The 20,907-nt window shown below is 35.5% G+C and overlaps 1 long non-coding RNA gene across 1 annotated transcript; it reads left to right on the top strand.

Moving 5' to 3' along the window:
* Positions 1–17,886: 17,886 nt before the first annotated feature.
* On the top strand, positions 17,887–20,675 carry LOC124256783. Its single transcript, XR_006893098.1, has 2 exons — positions 17,887–19,262; positions 20,526–20,675. It is a non-coding gene; the product is annotated as an uncharacterized LOC124256783 (long non-coding RNA).
* Positions 20,676–20,907: the final 232 nt, after the last annotated feature.

Genomic DNA, 20,907 nt, shown 5'->3' on the forward strand with positions numbered 1-20,907 from the left:
TTTTTGTTTAAAAATACTTCATGCAATATATTGCAATACATATCACAATACATGCTTTCACATCGCAATATGAAAATTCTCTGCAATACCCACCCCTACCGATGACATGTGTCAACCAAGTCAGCGAGCCTGACCACCCGATCCCGTTATAGAACCACAGGAAAGGATATTGGGGTTATTGTAGGTATATCGAACGTAACATCCTGATGGTCTTCATGGTATCATGTGGTATGTTTTCAAGGAGGAAGTTCAAATGTAATTTCATTTGATTAAAATACAAGTTTTATTGCAGTTCATGCCATTCCGTAAGTTTCAGACCATCTTTTTCACAAACACAATCATGGCACAGGCTCATTTCAACCTTCAGACCTTGTGAGCACAAACTTGTACATAATGAGAGGTGGGTTGATTGTGGATTGGTTGGTTAAAACGGTCACAAAGTTGGGCTTTTCTGCTTGGTTATAGGTTCAAACAATATGTTTATAAAAATGGAGGAATCTCAAGACTTAAGTGACCTAGAAATGGAACTGTCCATCACTGCTAAGTCACTGAAAGAATTTAACAGAGAAACATACCAAGTTGAGAGACACTGGGTCAGTAGGTGATATCACTGCGTGCGGCCTTGACCTCCGACCTCCCGATCATCACATCACAAGGGACTTTTCTGTAAACAGAAACAAATACACTGATATTGGCTGGTCCCTTCACAGAGTCTTTGCTCGTGGTCGTGAAAAGCCAAATAACACTGATTAATCAGTTTATGATCCTTGGAAATACTACAACGGCTTTATAGAAAACGGCAACACTGGTGGTGGAAGACGGATAGAGTGTAGCCATTGTTTAAGTAGCCGAGGGTACTGTAATTGTATCTCAGGGGGGTTTGGAGATGGTGTTGCGGAGGGAGGGAAGATGAGGGGTGGGGATTGATTTGACAGAAATAAATGGGGGAGGAGGGAAATTTTTAAAGTCTAGTGACCAGATGTAATCATTCTTTATTACGTCTTTTCATAATCTTGACATCGGATACTATTTTAGTATTTACAATAGTATTGAACAGCATTTCGGCTTCAAGATATTTTCTTTTTAACAGTTATGATCATACATCAAGTATTTTCTTAATGCAATATTTAAAGAAACCGATTTGTTTATTTGTTTGTTTGTTCAGTAACATATTTAGCAATACTCTGGACCAGACAATGCAGTGACTGGCATCATGAGCATCAAACTGTGCACGTGGGATACAATAACATGCACCAACCAAAAGGGCAGGGACGATTCACCGATGCATCGCTATACATTTAAATTTGACACAGCTATCGTATCATCAACTGGTGTATCGATACAAAACAATACACAACTTCTTTTCAAACCAGTTTTATGTTAAACATGTTAGAGTACTTTTTGAGATCAAAATACGCAAGTATGATGGAGTTACTTGTTTGTTTATTACAACAGTGTTATTGTTATACACAAATACCTTGAAATAAATCATTTTAAATCTTGATACTGTGTCATTCTTTCAAGGTGTATGTATCGTGATACGTATCTTATCGCAGGTAAAATATCGCGATATGTATCGTATCGGGACATAGTGTATCATCCCAGCCCTACCAACCAAGTAGCCAGTAACCGCCCGATCCTATTAGATGCCTCTTACAAGCATGATATGATGAAGACCAACTTTAACCTGGATCTTCATGGGGCCAGCTTCTGATTTGGAAGTCAAAATTTGGAGCTTGGGTTTTAACTGGTCCCAGAAATATTCAAATTCTGTTGTTGTTTTTTCTAAATATTGTTAGTTTCCATCAAAGACAGCATCCTTGGGTTGGTTTTTGGAGGGGGTGTGGGTTGTTTAACGCCACAAACCTCAATATTTCAGCTACATGAGGTCTGTAAACAATCGAGTCTGGACCAGACAATCCTGTGATTGGCAAAATGAGGATCAACCTCTGGAACTGGGACAATGACATGTGTCAACCAAGTCAGCGAGCCTGACCACCCGATCCCACCCGATCTTACGACAAGCATGGGTTTCCAAAGACCAATTCTTACCCAAATATACATAGGTTTTATATCTAAGTAGTGTATAATGACTCAAATTACATCGCAATCAAAATGTCATGACACAGTCCGTTCTATTTCAGCCCCTACTGGCTAAATCCCACATAATATTCTCAGAGCTACTACAGTCTTAACTCTCATGTTTCAACACAAGCTTATGATTGCCATTGGGATAAGATTGCATAATTTATCTTCTACTACTTAGTTACTTGTGTTACACGAGTACATATATCACAGACCCTCATTCAACAAACCTGTTTGATATTCTACAAAACTCAGACTGACAGACTAGATGTCAGAGCGAAATCCAACCTAATCCTCACAAAGCCTAAAAATCAGACACTGATTAGTCAAAGACAAAGAAAACCAAAAGAACAAAACCCTATTTTTTAATTCAAAAGCTTCAAATATTTCATACCTATGTTTTTATTAGTAAAATTATGAATAAGAATCACGATTGAAATGACAACCATTTACAAGCAAACTTTTATCCTTTAGGCTAAACACTGAAGACCACATCCGATTTTGTCTCAGAATTACATCTTGGTAAAAACCTAATTTTCTTGCCCAATTAATTTTAGTCCTTCCAAAATGTTATCTGAATGAACTGGAATTACTAGCATTGAAAAGACTGGGTCACAAGAGATGACATAGCTTAAGATCGTCAGCATTCACGGTCGTTTCCTTGAGCTAAACAGGGATCCTGCAACTAAACCACTAATTGGGCTTTGCCTACAAATGAGACACGACTGCACATGTGATTGGTGACTTAGTCCGAATACAGACTATCACTTTCAAATGACCAAGTACTTTGTCTTTATGACCAGGTGCTAAGATATACCTCATCACAACATACTTTTCTAATACAAATCACTCAATTTTGCATCAAATGAGGCTGAAGAAAAATATTATTTTGTTAAATGGAATAGATATGCCTCACAAAGAGCAATGTTTGAAATCAGTCTGTGACTTTAGCTTCGAGACCAGAGCCTGAGGTTAGTAAATTTCTTTTCGGTCTAGTAAGCTCCGCTAATTATAGTCATCATAATAATGCTGAAATATTCTGATATTAATTCCAAGAGTTATGTTCAGGTTGCTAGTCTCAGAAATGTTTGGTACAGAAATTTTTAATAGGTTTCTTGCTAATGTAGTTAAATTGAGGGACCGGCTAAATCTTTAAATATCAGGGGTCAAAGAGCCTGTAGATTATTACTGGCCTTTGACCGAAAGTCTGAAAAGATCAACAATCTCATGCTGAGAAAAAGGTACGTTAATTACAGTATGGTAATTTCAGAAAATATTCAAAACCCATCACAAGCCATTCTTATCAACAGCAGTGTTAAAAATGTGAATTTGAACAACAGGTAGAAGTTATTTCCATAAATCAAGGCAAGTGATATATTGGAATGAACAAACAATACAATTTGCAAGAGATAGTTGTATTCGTGGGGACTACACAATGATGCCATTGTCTCCTAACAAATATGACTTACATAATTGATAAACCCAATAAAAAAATACCTTCGTTTCTTTGTTCTATACTGTATTATTATATACTTGAAGCTTGGTCATCGGACTACATACTTAATTGCAGCCACGTGGAATATATCATCTGTGAAATGCACAGCTGGTTTTCAGCTTTCAGCACTCAAAAGCACGTTTTTTCTTTGTCATATTCCCGCTTGTGTTTCACAATGTTTAGTATCCAACAATGTACGGACCTTTTGGTTCCGAATCAACACCACAAACGTCAAGTGTTCGAGATCACGAAGTCCTGCCTCCCGATCTCGTGGCGTCGTTGATGAGACTTGACTTCATGATTAAAATAAGTTGTTAGGAATACGTCACTAAGTTTACATATTTCAGCTGCGCGTGAACTCACCTCTTACGAAATAGCTTATTTTAAATGTGGTTACAAATTTTTCGTCACGTGACATCGTACGGCGACTACAGCCATTTTACCCCACGACCCACTGCGTCGGACCAACTATGCAAATATACACGTCGTCTAGACGTTTTCAAATTTAAACTGACTCGCTTTCGTGTCCCGTTAGTATTGAATTAACAGAATTATTCAAGTAAAAAACATTGTTTTTATGATTTTTATTCATCGTTTGAAATTTATCTTAAGATAGGTTTCCTTACAATACTAAGATAATATTTAACGAGAACGATGGACTCAACCTACTTTTCTTGTCAACTGGAGACATTATTTTGTCTATTGCGTTGTTTAGTTTTAATCGTGCTGGTCAGAAATATAAACCTCGATCTTTGGGAAGGCGATATTTGTCTGGAAAGTTCGTGATATGCTATATAAAGTAATATATGTCAAAAGTGAAATCCATATCTCGAACGTGAGACCTACACACGTGGTTCGTGTGAAAACCTCCTCCTCGTGTCTTGGATTTAATTAACTCACAATAATTATAAATAAATTCTGCTTAATTTTATTCATTTAAATTTTGGAGACATACTTACATCTGAAACCCGTCCAATTTCACATGCATTAGTCCGTGTTGCTTACAGATTCGTTGTCAGTGTGTGATTTGATATGATCTATTTTGTTTGAAACCTGCATGAATATTTGATACTTTTGCTATGAAATCAACGTAAACAGAAACTATCGTAACGTAACGTTTGATGCAATAATCGATACATGAATCCTTCAAATTCACACAAGAATTGATAGCTGTTTAATAAACTGGTCGAAGTTCGTTTTGCCTCAAGATATACATAAAAATGTACATGCACATTTCTGTTGTTTTAGATTCATACTTTAGTTACTACCTGAACAATTAAAAAAACTAAACCTAAATTAACTCACGACATACTTAGCAGTATTTTCACCAGCCTATATAACATCTGTATGATCAACTTGTCTCTCCAACCCAAATACAACAGAGTGCTTTTAACATTAATTTTTCAATCTTATTTTCTTAATGCATATGAATACATATTTCTGTCTACTGTGCAGAGATGGATGTGGTACAAATACCTTTACTGAACAGGGCTAATGGTATCAAAAAACAAACCCAGCCAATTCACTGTGTGAAGTTGCACACACACACACTCACAAAAAATGTCACACGTGGTCATTAAATAAACTCTAAATTTCCGCTGAGGTAAGAAAAATTAAACATTTTTTTTAAATGCTTAAAGAAAAGAATGTCTTGTCATATTTTCAAGGTCAGACTGACTTACACTTCTGAATACAAACCTAACCGATGTTTATCCTTAGATCATTAACACTACAAGAGCAGATTCACCTTGACAAGCTACACTTCGTTGCTCCCCACCCCCACCCCATCTAATGCTATAGTCACTCTCACGGTCTTGCCTAAGTAAAATATTTTTCAGAAATAATTCCCCGAACATCACCGAAAGCAAATCCACTCGCCAACAGCAACTATGACTATCTATAATATCGTTGTACCCTTACTGTGCACTGAAAACACTTGTCTGAGAAAATTGTCGATATCTTTACACTGTGTTCCCAGCTAAGGGTCCATATAGTCTCTCATAGCTCTAGGAGGTCGCTCAGCTATTGATTCTGCCCGCACACAAATATACTCCAGGTAGGTCTTATCATCTGGTGGCCCCCTATTCAATACTGAAAGTTATTTTGAAATTTATTGCAAAATCCTGACATTTTTAGTTCCATTTTTTCACATTTTCAAACGCAAATCAAAAACTCACGCTAAACAGTATGCCTTGGGCATAAACCATTTGATTAAATCATTTTATACTTTTTAAATGTCTGGCTAAAACTATCTGCGTATGTTAAAACTATTTTTACCTCTTGCATGTATCACAGGGAATTTGAAGTCTAAATATCTATGTAAATGAGAATACATTTATGATTTGCAGTTACTGTGTGAACTAACTTTAACTGAACCACATTGTTTTAAAGCATTTCCGTTCTGGGGTTTTCCTGTCGTTAACAATTCCTTTGTAAATGAAACTCAACTGCACCAAATGAATTGTTGAATTCTTAGGAATGTATCCCCAGTTCAACTGTTGAATTATTGCAGGAACATTTATGTCAAGGAGTACGGTAAATTAACGGATAAATTCATTAAAATTATCATTTTGGGACCGTTGTCATTGTACCTGGATTAACAAGATACATTTGTAGCAAATCTGTCGTTTTCTTGGTGAATCGAGAACCTCTTCAGGGGCGTATACAGCTTTTTGAGAAAGGGGGGGTGCACACTATTGAGAAAAGGAAGGGTGCACACTTGAGTTTCAATGGTCATTTAATAAACTTTCAGGACAAAAGGGGGGGGGGGGGGTGCGCACCCCTGCACCCCCCTCTGGATCCGCCTATGCTCTTGGTTTAATGATACTTGGTCCATAAGCTTTCAGAATATGTTCTTTTTCTGTTAAAAAATCGACGAATAATGCACAGAGGTGTTTGTCATCTTATTTTCAAACCAGGTCTATTCAAATTTTTAACGCACACGTTAACACTTGACAGGCTGTCCTGAAACGCCGATCAGCCCCAGAAATCCATCTTCAAAAAAGACTTACAGAAACGTGAAATGTAAACAGGACTAAACGAAGCGTATGTTTATAACGTATCTTTAAATGTAACAGAGACGAGCCTCAGCCAAATACTGCGTATTCCATGTACTGTAACTTGTGCTATGCATATGCTAAGGTCGAAGGTCACTTCAGAACACAGAGTTGCTAAAAAATCGCGCATTTACCATTGCTGAAGGAGTTATTACGTAACGACATCACTTTGCAGAGTCGGTGTACGAGAGACGTGGAAGGTTGCTGTTGCAAACGCCGAGAGTTCTAGTCCCGTTTTCAGGAAAAACATGGCTAGGACTACGACTAGATGCTGTTGTTGGTTAAAGGTGACGGAAAAGCTTCTAACGTGAAATTCAAATTTCAGACTGCATGGCTGTATATCGCTCGGATGTGACGCTGCGGCAGTTTGACCCAATTACGAAGAACGCTGTGGGAAGGATACGCGAATGGTGCATGGATTAAGTTTAAACAATGACCCCACCTACATATAATCGGATTATTCAGTTAAACAATGTTCTTCCTCCTAAGCTGTCTGTGACGCCGGCGATGGTTAAAATTGGTGGTGTGGTGTTGAAGAATCTACTCGATCTACATGCAAATGGAACGAGAATTAAGGATGTGGTTTCTGTTCACAACGGAAATATTCAATGTGTGTAACTAACGGTGTTTCATGTAGATTTCAAACAACCGCGTGTTATATGTCAAATGCTGACAGTCTGTCATAAAGTGATGGATGTTTCGACTATGTTTTTCACAGTGGCACGAGACCAACGCAAATAGGCCGGCTAATAATAAAAGTTGTCTGTTGTGCCATCAACGAAACAATCATGAAGTAAAAACAAGGATTAATGTTTTTGGATTTGACACCAAGCCGACAGTTCTAGAAATACAAAGCACCGACTAGTGGAAACAGACATATAGGCCTACCCCTCGACGCGTGTTATGCGACTACTAAAACGGGTTTGGAGACCCGAGTTGATTTACACGTACCTGACTTTTCTTGTTTTTCCAAATTCAACACAATTATACGAATGCATTCCTTGGGATAATTGATTGTGAATATTTCTTACTTCCAACAAATCGCAAAATACGAAGAAGCTCTGCTTTTCCATACAAGCGTGACCTCCACGGGATCTGTGCAGCCAACATCGAAATTCTCCTTACTGTCGCGTGACGTATGGTAATGGGCGTGGCTAGAGCAAGTGATCGCGTATCTGATTGGCTCTCGCTGAGTACTTGTCACTCGGCCGTCTGGCTGCTCAGCCACCTGTTTTGGTTCAGAACGTGTAATGTATTTCTAGGTATAATAGGTGATTTATTCAAATTTGATCAAGTCGAAGTTTGAGCATAAATCAAGCATAATTTGAAATATCAGTTTTAGTTTTTTGTACAAATTTGTTCTTTAAAGGAAATAAAAAAAATAATGGGACTAGCTTTTCCAGACACGAAGGCCGGCCCTAGACAGGATGTGTGTTCAGCATTCCCGCCGAAATTTGCCGCCAGAGAACATGGCCATCCGTCATCGCCGAACTCTGCCCTCGAGAGTACTTTTTTTGCCAAATTGTAGAATTATTCAGTCTAATATCAGAATATTTCCAACCATCTCCATCGTTTACCGAGTAAAGTTGTTACAAATAATTTCATATATCTGTGAATGTGCCTATTGTAATTTTAATCAGATTTTATGGGTTTAACATATATAATGTAGATACTTCAATACTTACTTGAAAAAGTTAAATAATTAAAGGATAAACTGTTATAGGAACTATTCCAGGCTAATTAAAACATTAAAAGTATTTTAAGTAATGCTGAAGACATTTTGGCAATGCTTAGTAGCATTTTGCCCCTGTGCAACAAACCCAGAACATTTGGCTTTAAATTCAATTAAATTAATAAATATAATCACTCAAACTATTATCAAGGGTACTGGATTCAGTTTTCGGTAAAGATTCAAAACTGTTTGATTTTTGTGAAGTTTGTTGTGTTTCTTAAACCAGCTTATCATACATTTCTAAACAAACCAATGTCAGGTATCTGGCGAGACAGAGTGCCCAACCACAATGGCGGCTGCAATTCGCCTCAGTGAATGCTTGCATGTTTTGAACGAAATCCAAGTAAAAATGGCGTCATGGGGTACGCAGCCTCCCAAGAACTGACACGACAATTTTATAAATGGAATCTGACCATCAAATCGTAAAACCACTGGTCAGAAACGAAGACAAACGGTGGACACCTTCGAACCTTTGTGTCTATGCTCACAGTGGCTGCTTCGGTTTGAAATTAATGCAAAACTGATGATTTCATAACCAGCTTAAAATCACAGGACTATACTTCCTCTCTGATACCATTATATCACTGCTCGTGATACTTATCCGTACTTGAAGCCGACTTAGCAAATAACGGTAAACACATGGCAATGGTGATGCAGCCTTGGTCAAACTCGTCTCTAATGAGCTCGGGTTTTCAATCGAAATTACGACCAATATGGATTCGATGGGGTAATTTGGGTGAAAATAACAAAGGTAGGTATTAAATATATTTGTAAGTATGTGTATACTCACAGAGTGGCTTCGTACATGTCTGTTTTATCGCAAAACAAGGAAACCGCTGCAAGCCGACTGGGTCTGTCTTGGTGTGTCGTGGTCGGCCTATAATGTTATGTGAAGGCTTGGTTTGAGGAGCTTTTCCATCAACTCGATGGTAAGTTGGCCTTTTCTTGATACCCAGAACCGTTAAGTATTATTCTTAAGCGAAATTGTGTGTTCTATCTAGAAGGAAGTTTACACGGTATTACATATAGTCTGTAAATAACCTATAATGACCACATACTCAAAAGACTTTTTTAGTTGGAGAATACTGTTTTACAGGTCGTTTACTGCTTTAAAGTGATTCCTACTAAGCTGTGTCTACTTACTACTCAAGAAAACTAAATTCGATATACAGAAGATACAATATTGGGACTTAAAAATGCCATATTGATATATATAAATAGATAAATAGATGTGCATATCGCCTAAGGACATAAATGTAAGTGTAGTGATATGAATCATCTTCAATTTCATTAAAAAATATTATATGCTTTGGTTTTTTTTAAAACAGTATGTTGAATTGTGAATGTGTCAATGATTTTAGTGTTATCTAGATATTTAAATACACAGACGAATTGCTTTTGTTCAGAGAAACCTACTTGCACAGATTAATTTGCACTATTGACTATACGATGCACAGCTTAAAAGATACAATCGTTATATTATGATTTGGGTCATAAAAAAGCGTATATGCTTATAGTTCCCAAATGTATTTTGTTACATCAAGATTTATTATAATTGTGTAGTAATTCTGTTCTATAAAATAGAACCAGATACAAGAAGCGATGATCATAGCCCCTTGCTCTGATGGTTTTGCAAAACAAACTGTTTACCCCTGAATAACTAACAAGAAAATAGTTATGGCTTTGGTTTCATTCGCTGATTAATGTTCTTAAATATTCCACAAAACACTTGTATTAATGCATTTATTGTTGATTGCCATTTTCTAAGCAAAGTTCAAAAGTAGTGAGATTGTCGTCTATACATATGCACAAGTACTTAGCGTCATTTATACTTTCCACATTTAATAAATGTCAGCTTCTCTCATGAAAAAAATATAAATAAAGCATTTATGATACCGACAGAAATGCTTTAAAACTGAAAAACAAAACATAATTATCGAAAACTGTTCATCTTGGGAATAATCACTGAGTACATATATATGTTTACATTTAAGTTGATGTAGACGATTGTATTGTCAACTTTATCATTGATAGTTTTATGCAAATGGGCTGAAAGAGCGTTCACACAGACACCGTGGAGTTTAATGTTGCCGTATTCACAGAAGTTGAGATTATACAATGTTTAGCTTCAATGTTTGCAAATTACTTCTGGTTCACTATGAAAGAAGGTGACACTGTGAGATATTAACTGTGTACTTGCAATACAATTTTTTACATAAATAAACGATAATATTAAAAATATGAGATCATTCCGTTCATGGTATGGTATGTTGATGGGGCAGCCCTATAGTTAATTAGTTACATTACACTCTTTTCGATTTTCTGTCCCGAGAAATAGAAATCTTTCGTGTAAATATAACAATCTGAAATAATTATCCCAAAGCAAAACCGAATACCTTTTATAGCCAAACAATATCACATACATACATCATCGTGTCGTATAAAGGCGTATCAAGTATAGACCCACTCTTCCTTCGTTATGGAACAAATCTACTGTTTTACATAAGGAATTTCCTTATTCAGATGTTACACAGATTTCTTCATTAAGGACCGTTAAAAAGTAAAATGGGTTAAATTGATTAATAAAAGCAATGATGAGAATAGTGTGTGATATTGACTGTATGATTGACATCTTAGTGAAACACTTCAGTAAAAACACGCCTACACCTATACACAATATTTATATATCACATATTGAAAAATAAAATAACAGTATATGTATTAAATGTACAAAGATGCAATAGCCTTCGGATGTAAGCATAATGATTCCATTGCGTTTTGATTCAGAGAGAGAGATATATATGGAAAAAAGGTAATTTGAAAGTACCCGAATAGAAATATGCTGACATAAAAACATGAATCTTTTGGAGAGTTACAATAAATGTCTCATTCGGTTCACAAATATATCAGTCATAGTCGTATCAGGTGAACGGAGTGCACGTGGAACCACGTGGTCAATGGAAGAAATGAGACTTACTTGTCTGGAGGGTCAAACTATCTCTGCGGTTCCATATACGACAATGCACAGAGAATATTACAAGAGACGTTGTGCTAAATAATTTTTGTTGTGAAATACGTTTTAACCGTTAGCAAAACTTACAAGGTATGGGGTACTTGAAACGTGGTTAGAATGCTAGGTTAAACTGGAGGGAAGGTGATTACGATAATGCAATGCAACACGGAAAGCACATAATATGCAAATTAAAATTCCTTTAAATGTTTGGCCAATGAACGAATCACGTGTTTTAAGCAGATTTAAATTAATCTTCAAATTAGAGTTATCTCCCATACCCCATGCATGCATGATGTGACAGAGCATGCATGCAGAGAATATTTCTGTCCAATATTTGATAGTTACAACTACTTGTAGGAGTTAAGATTATTATATTTATATACACATTTAAAAGAATATTATATCGAGTTTGTCGAATTTTGTTGGCATAGGGTGCAGGGACAAGTGTGAATATTAATTTCTGCATTTTCCATATTTGGCTAACACGACTTGCCTCTTAACATGACGTAAAGCTTTACGATTTGTTAGGTTTTCGTTTTTCCGTTAGTTTGCTATTTGCATATGTAAAATATATAGAAAAAAATTGAACTGTGGTAATACAATAAGGATAAACAGTGAAAAAATGGTCTCCTTTGAAATACGTTTGTTTGGTTGTTAATAAACTGACTTTCCGCCACAAAGATTTTAAAACAAATAGAATGATAGAGTGTTTAGGATATACCTTTGTTCGGGAAGAAGTGCAATTGTATTTTTTCATGAACGGAAAGTTATTTAAAAAAAGTACTCCTACGTTTTTCTCTTCCCTGTGGTCTGTATGAAGAATACTGCTTTAATTGGAGGCTTCATTATTCCTATTTTAATGTCGAATTATCTTTCGAAACCATTAATGCCCACATTACTTGTTGTTTAACATTCCCTGTATATATTGTAGGTTTTCTATCTCATTTTCAAACGTTGCTGTTACATGTACTGTCCCCGCAGAATGTTGTAACCTTTTCATTTCAATATTTGCCGTACACTGACTATGGCTTAGGCTGTTTTGAAATTTTTAAACTTGAAAATCGTGGGTAATCGGTACGAGTTACAGGAGATAGTTAACATAATGTAAATAATTATTATTCATAAAATATTTAAAACAAGAGAACATGTTTGTGACGAGATCCTATAAATAGCCATTGATCTGCTGATTCATCGCGGAAATTCAAAATATTTTCTGCAAATCCGAATTTTCATGAAAAGTATTAATACCCTATGAGTGGATGGATTTACATACTTTCATTGATTTATTTTTGGATATCGTTAAATACATTGAATGAACAGTGTATCGAAGTATATCGAATTTGCATTTTTTATTTGGGTTAAAAACTGGGAAACTAAAATGCAAATGTTTTACAAACTTTCCGCTTTTAATGTACCATCGACATTGATGTATTACATATGTGTCATGTCTGTATCACCTGTCTTCCGCCTCAACAGGTAGGGGTATAAATATTATATAACAGGTGTGGGATACACGCAAACGATAGAGGGCTTGCAATAGATATCCTCTCAAACAGGTGCCATAATAAAGCTCTGGATAGGGAGTGTGTTAAAACTACCAACATTTATATCCAAATTATTATAAGTTAATAACATTTTTACGACAGTAGTTGAGGGGGGTATTTATACGTGATACGTGTTTATAGTCATGTCACAATGAGCGATTTTTCGTTAATGTTGTACACACGATTAAATTTGATTTATATAAATTTGTTGCCTACGTAAGCGTTCGGCATTGTCCATATCAACATTACATCACGGTGATTTACAAACACAAACAAACTGTAAATAACTGATAAAACTTGGACGTTATTAGCAATACAAACTAAATATATAGTCACGACATTACTTACATGTGTCACTTTATCACCACACGGACATAATATGTCTTTTGTTGTTATGTTTTTAATATATATTTTTTATTTACGATATTTCAAGGTATGAAAGACCAATAGCCTTTTGAGAGATAATATGCAAGCATTTATTACAAGAAAACGAATGAAAATCATGGATACATTTCAGAAGTTCGTTGCAAGTTGAAAATACATACGTATTGTTCCATTTTTAAACATTCATCATTTTTTCTGAAACAGTGTGACCATTTTTTGTCATTTCTATCCAAAAGAGCATGCAGGTATATGAAAGGGATTATGTTTATGTTTTACAAAATATTCAAATAAATTAATTCAGTCTCAAGATAATTTAATATATACTGCAGGTGAAATTTATACATCGAGCTAAGGAATACCTCGTTTATTTCCATTATGAAATATAATTTTGTTCCTTTTTGTTGTTTTTTATTTAATATTTATTTCATTTAATATTTAATTGTCAGTTTGTGTCCTAAATACCTAAAGGAAACGCGTATAAACATCCCGTTGTACACTTTCAGTGTAATCGTTTTCAAGCGTTTCCCTTAATGAAAAATAGGAAAGTCGAATTAATACGTGCTACCACGATGAGGAAGAAAATAATTAGTATCATATGTTTAATAAAACATATATGTTCATATATTCAAATCACTCAGAACCAATTTCATTATTCATGCGTTGCATCGGAAAAAACATTGAACAGGACAGGTATCGATTCCATGGATATAATGTGACACATTCTCCACGTACCATGTAGCATATGTTAAGTCATATATTATCTATAAAATATACTGAAAATCCTTATGGCAGTGTTAATTGTGGCGTATATATACAGGCCTTAATATCCTCTTATGAATATATTTTGCCCATATTTGTCTGTAAACACAAATTATTTTGTTTTTGTGGAATTTTTATAATAAAGTAAAAATATATATTATATATCATTTCTTTGCCATTGCTTTCGTTCATTTTGTTCAAAATGTTGTAATTTTTATACCTACAAATATATGTTTTCTATACCGTACGACGTTTTGAAATAATCTAAATGTGTTTCTAAAGAATTACTTCTATTCGTAATTCATCAGGGTAAAAGGATTACATGTCATGTCTAAACCACAATCGTCATGGAAGTTCTTTTGTAGGCATATTTTGAGTGATCAAATGTTTATCATTATTGTAATACATTTAATGAAAACAAAAAAACAATTAGTAGACGCCATGGACAAAACATAGAGATTGTGGATTTATTTTCGAAACAGATGTTTTCAGATTGAAAAACGTGTATTTTTGTCTCCACGTGAATAGAAATAACTGATTTGTATCAAATACGTTACAGTCAGATTTTTTCATTCTGTAATGTATTTTCCCCTATCAATAAATTATGTGTAATATGTTGCACAGAGGTCGTGATTATCTCAAGTTCTCGTGTACCATATATATCCACATTAACAATATTGTCTATGTACACACAATGACAATCGATTTAAAAATGGTTGTTTAGAATTTTTCAGGTCAATAACTGACTCGCCTTTGCGTGTATTTGTGACAGGTGACAGTAGTTTGGTGACCATCTGCCGGTTATGGGTATACATAACCACGCGTTTGATCTTGTGGGTTGTCCTTTTGATCATGATTTGTCGCTTTTATCTGATAAAAATATTTGTGTATTTATACACTGCTGTGACGATAAACATGACATTTTGGATGTCAATACATAAAGAAACAAAAACGAAACACATGTTGTCCTCGAATAAAGAACACTACAAGATATAGACCTGTGTCTAATTAACGAAACACTTACCGCCGACTTATCCATATGGTCAAAGCGTCAAATTAGAATACAAATTAAATCCCCAAAACATATTAACATGTAAAGAATCAAAATTACATGGAACATTGAGAAATTAAATTGAAAATGTATACAAAGGTTTGCACACACAGAAATAAATATATATATATATATAGGTCTTTGTAACTGCCAACATGTACATAACTTACTTACATAAATTACGAATTGACAGAAACGGAAATGTCGGAAGATACGCTGAAAAAAACAACGTAATGTTTTATAAGTATCTGGTTTCAGCTGCGAAATATAGCTTATATCCACTTGAGAGTTGAACACTGTACAACATGTGACTGATCGACTCATGGTTCGACCAATCAGAACGACTGTCAATGTCAACATTCTCCCTGAAAGGTTAATACATGCACATGACCCATGTCTAGCTTTACAGCACTTGTATGAGAGTATGTCTATGCAACCGAGAACAAAACCACGGCTGTGATATATCTACATATTCATATTTAAAACGATATGATAATATACACAAAGGTAATATACGCGTGTCAGCAAAATAATGAAATTTACGGGCATATATATATTTTATTGGAACTTCTATTTTAATTATAAATGGAATTTTCAATAGGATGTCTTGCAGATTGTGATGGTATTCGAACGTTAGATACAGCATTAAATTGTAGAGCAGATCCACTGTCAGAAGATCGATAACTCCGTGGAAAATCTTGACCCTCGGATATGAGGTATTAAGCCCAGAATAAATGTCACACGTGGCATTTACAAACTATTTCCACAAAAAGTTAAAAATTAAATTTTAAAAAGGCTTATAAAGTATTCCCAAAGATAATGGTGTTTTTATTTCTTGTTGTATGAGTGAGTGAACAACCATTATGGAGAGCAAAAACTTATATCAAACCATCACACTTTCCGATGTTTCAAGTGGTAGAGGCCAACAATTAAGATGATAGAGGTTGTGTCGTCGAAATATCAAACTCCGTACGACCTTGCCCAGTACCGTAGCTGCACAACCCTTTTAACGGAATACGACTTAAAATAGTCGAATTCCGTTAAAAAAAAGACCAATTGATATTCAAACTGGAAATGCCATATTACAAATTAACGCCCATTTGCTCGGTATTTTATTCCCCACCAATTTATTCAAAGTTATCCTGGTTCGATCGATAAGTTACATTTGTGGTCATTACCTGGTCATTTCGAAACGACCATTTGTTGAGGTCACAAATTTACAAACATGATTTGCTGAGGCAAATGGAAAACCTTTCATCATGAAGATATCGAAATCAGGGGGCAATATGTGCGACGAATTGCAAAATGCATATAAAGTCAAGTTTACAAAAAAATATATATTAAATGTAAAAATGAGAAAGGAGTTTTAATCATATTGTCAACTCTCGTTACGTCTTACATTTATATCATTAGGGGTTGTTAGAAACCCATCTTGGTTAAATGTGATCAATTATCCCTTTGAGAAATATTTTCATGTTGTTGTCAAGTCTTGTTAAATATTACATTTTACATCATCAGGGTTGTTCGAAAGTCATCTTTGTGAAACTTGATCAAATATCACATAAGAAATCCGACTGATACCTGAGATAGCTAACACCGTTTGGCAATAGTTACAGCTTATTAACACCTGGTATGGTGGTACCGGTTAATTAATGGGATAATTAATGCTGATTGATACATGAAATAGCTGACGCTGATTGGTACACAACTTAGTTAACTTTTATTGATACCTGAGAAAATGAATGCTGATTAATACCTAACATGAATTACGCTGATTAATATCTGAAAGACGTTAACGCTGATTAATACCTGAGATTGAGATGTGAAGGCTGATTAATACCTGATATACTAGTAGTTAACGTTGACAAATACCTGAGATGTTAACACTGATAAATACCTGATATATTAACACTAATTAATACCTGGTATAGTTAACGCTGATTAATACCTGATATATTAACACTAATTAATACCTGGTATAGTTAACGCTGATTAATACCTGAGATTGAGATGTGAAGGCTGATTGATACCTGATATAGTTAACGTTGACAAATACCTGAGATGTTAACACTGATAAATACCTGATATATTAACACTAATTAATACCTGAGATGTTAACACTGATTAATACCTGATAAATACCTGAGATTGAGACGTGAAGGCTGATTAATACCTGATATAGTTAACGTTGACAAATACCTGAGATGTTAACACTGATAAATACCTGATATATTAACACTATTTAATACCTGATATAGTTAACGCTGTCTACCTGAGATGTTAACACTGATTAATACCTGGTATAGTTAACGTTGATAAATACCTGAGATGTTAACGTTGAACACGAGATGTTAACTGATTAATACCCGGTATAGTTAACGCTGTTAATGAAAACGCTGATTAATAACACTGATTATACCTGGTATAGTTAACGTTGATAAATACCTGAGATGTTAACACTGATTAATACCTGATATAGTTAACGTTGATAAATACCTGAGATGTTAACACTGATTAATACCTGGTATAGTTAACGTTGATAAATACCTGAGATGTTAACACTGATTAATACCTGGTATAGTTAACGCTGATAAATACCTGAGATGTTAACACTGATTAATACCTGGTATGAGTTAACGTTGATAAATAGTTAACCTGAGATGTTAACACTGATTAATACCTGAGATGTTAACACTTATTAATACCTGATATAATTAACGCTGTCTACCTGAGATGTTAACACTGATTAATACCTGATATAGTTAACTTTGACACATACCTGAGATGTTAACACTGATTAATACCTGGTATAGTTAACGCTGTCTACCTGAGATGAAAACACTGATTAATACCTGGTATAGTTAACGTTGATAAATACCTGAGATGTTAACACTGATTAATACCTGGTATAGTTAACGTTGATAAATACCTGAGATGTTAACACTGATTAATACCTGGTATAGTTAACGTTGATAAATACCTGAGATGTTAACTTTGATTAATACCTGAGATGTGAACACTGATTAATACCTGATATAGGTAACGTTAACAAATACCCGAGATATTAACACCGATAAAAACCTAAGATGTTAACACTGATTAATACCTGTGATAGTTAGAGCTGATTAATACCCAAATTCAAGAAACCTACAGCAGACTTATATAAATCACCGAAAAATTAGCATCACTTGGACGAGGTATGCAGTGCCACTACAAATCACGAGATGTCCAGTTGTATTTTTAAAAAAGTCTACATAACGTAATTCTCTTTGAGCAAACACTCTATCCGTCGTTTTCGTGGTGATTAGGTATGAAATGGCGACTAGTTTCGGGAGTTAACATGTACGTTCATACGGCTGTCTCAAAAGGGTCTCCCCTGCGCCATGTAAATCGCCGACACGTTTGTTTGCATCTGACTGGCAAAGGGGCTTCCAAATGCTCTTACATACGATATATTACATGCATCTATCTGTTTGCGTGTATTATTCCTTTACTTCTATTCACTCGATTGCTTAACAATAATAACATAGATTCTCATTTCAATGCTCTTTGTATTCCATAGAGACAAACGTTAAAAATTCATTAGCGGATGGCCAGGGAACATTGACTGTTATTACGCCCCTTCCGTCTGGCGATGGAAGTCTCGTTCTCGCGAGATTTGAGACCTTGAAGTCTTACTGTAACAATCCCCACGTGATCTCTATTTAGTTGAATTAATAAGCCATTTAAAGCAAATAAAACTGATATGTAATTTTATCAAACTCGACATCCCTGCAATGTTGATATCTAGGAATGCCGGAAATTCAATTTATTGAAATGCCATCTGACCAGGCTTTGATAAAGGAGAAATGAAGTTGTATTGTACATTTATGGTGATAATGTCTATAGATCACTAATGCCACCGCCAAGTATTCATACTGCACGATTCAGAGTATAAAGAGAGCCTCTCCAATGTCACTCGGCATTTCATGATGTCTGTTCGTGAGTCTTATTTCATATATAGGTCATAAAACTTTCAAAGTTTTTACTTCCAGATCAACAGCGTGACTGATAGTCCTATTCAAGATGGTGGATGTAAAATTTAAGACAGATTCCTTTTAAAAAAAAATGAGGACTATTACAACAATTCTCTTAACGTGTCAGGTAACCCTATTTATTATTCCTAAGCGAACTTTATATCGTTGAATCATTTGAAACATAAGAAGAGTTATTTAAGATTTTGTATGAGTGAGTGAATGAGTATAGTTTTACGCCGCTTTTGGCAACATTCCAGCAATATCACGGCGGGGGACACTAGAAATGGGCTTCATAAACTGTAGCCTACCCATGTGGGGAATCGAAACCGGGTCGAAGGCATGACGAGCAAACAAACGCTTTGACCACTGGGCTACCCCACCGCCCCAGATTTTGTATGAAAGGAATAACTTGCAGATCATGTGATCATTGTCACGGTCATCTAGTATCATTATTCTTATTGGTCTCCCATACTTACGGTATGATCAAGTTCATGCCAAATATTTCACTGCAATATACATTTTGTTAACTGACAGGTCTGTGACGAATACCTGTAGATTGCATAATTCAATTTAACGTCTGCTCCGTGACGAATATCAATGACGTCGTCGTCATCTCCACCACCATCATAATCATCACCATCATCAAAAGCATCATCATCATCATCACCATAACTGAAATGTTCTTGTGAATTTTGGAGAAACTAAGCTGCTAGTGAGGGCATCATCATCATCATCATCATCATCATTATAAGAATAATTGAAATGTTCACGTGCATTTTGGAGAACCAAAGATGCTAGTGAGGGCAAGTGATTGCAATATTAACATGGACCATTCTAAATGGGAAACAAATACCACTATCATTTTGTGTACCATTTTGTTGTGTAAAAGGTTAAAACTAATTTCCCTTTTATGGTATCTCAGGGCCTTAATTAACAACCCCTCAAGTCATCATCTTCAGTACTTCAAGAGTATCAGCATTCAGAGATTCCACTACCGTTAATATCTTAACTTGTTACACAACACTGAAGTGATTGGGAGGAGGGGTTCAAACAAAGTAATTCAATACTGACGTTTTATCTTTCTTCCGATGACATATCCAGGTGTCATGGTGGCATTGCTGGGGTTGAGTGTAACATATCCCCCTATTTGCCCGTAATTCAAGTCTCAGTTGAAATGTTTGTATGATATTGTCAGTTCTTGTCAAATCGTACATTTTACATCACAGGGAGTCTTTAGAACCCCAACCTGGAGAAAAATGATTGTCAGCTCTTGCACCACCTAACATCAGCAGGGGTTGCAAGAGACACGTGTTGACAAAATGAGACCCTGTAAGACACAAATATTAACGAAAATTAAATGTGAAAATGAGCTGCTCTATTGCTCTTTCAGGTACATGTGACTTTGGTCAGCTGGACAAAGTACAAATACATATACTACTGTGGAAAGAATCAAGGATAGCTGAAGACTTGTAGCTTCCAGAGATACCCATTAGAGCAAAGCCGTTCAAGCCGTTCAGCCAGTTTAATAAAATAGTAATTATATACACTGTGTTGCTCCGTCCATATCACATACTGTACAGTCTTAATGTGGTGAGCCATCGCAATGCATTCCAGTAAACGGCTGGGGAATAACAAGACGTGTGACGTCATACTGCTTCCGCACTGGCACCATTAAACGCCATGCTTTACAGACAGGATGGTTGGTAGGCTTACTGAAGGACAGACACGATGGTTGGTAGTCTTACTGAAGGACAGACAGGATGGTTGGTAGT

This window comes from Haliotis rubra, unplaced genomic scaffold, assembly GCF_003918875.1.
Source record: "Haliotis rubra isolate DU_JTF1 unplaced genomic scaffold, ASM391887v1 Scf64, whole genome shotgun sequence".
NCBI lineage: Eukaryota > Metazoa > Mollusca > Gastropoda > Lepetellida > Haliotidae > Haliotis > Haliotis rubra.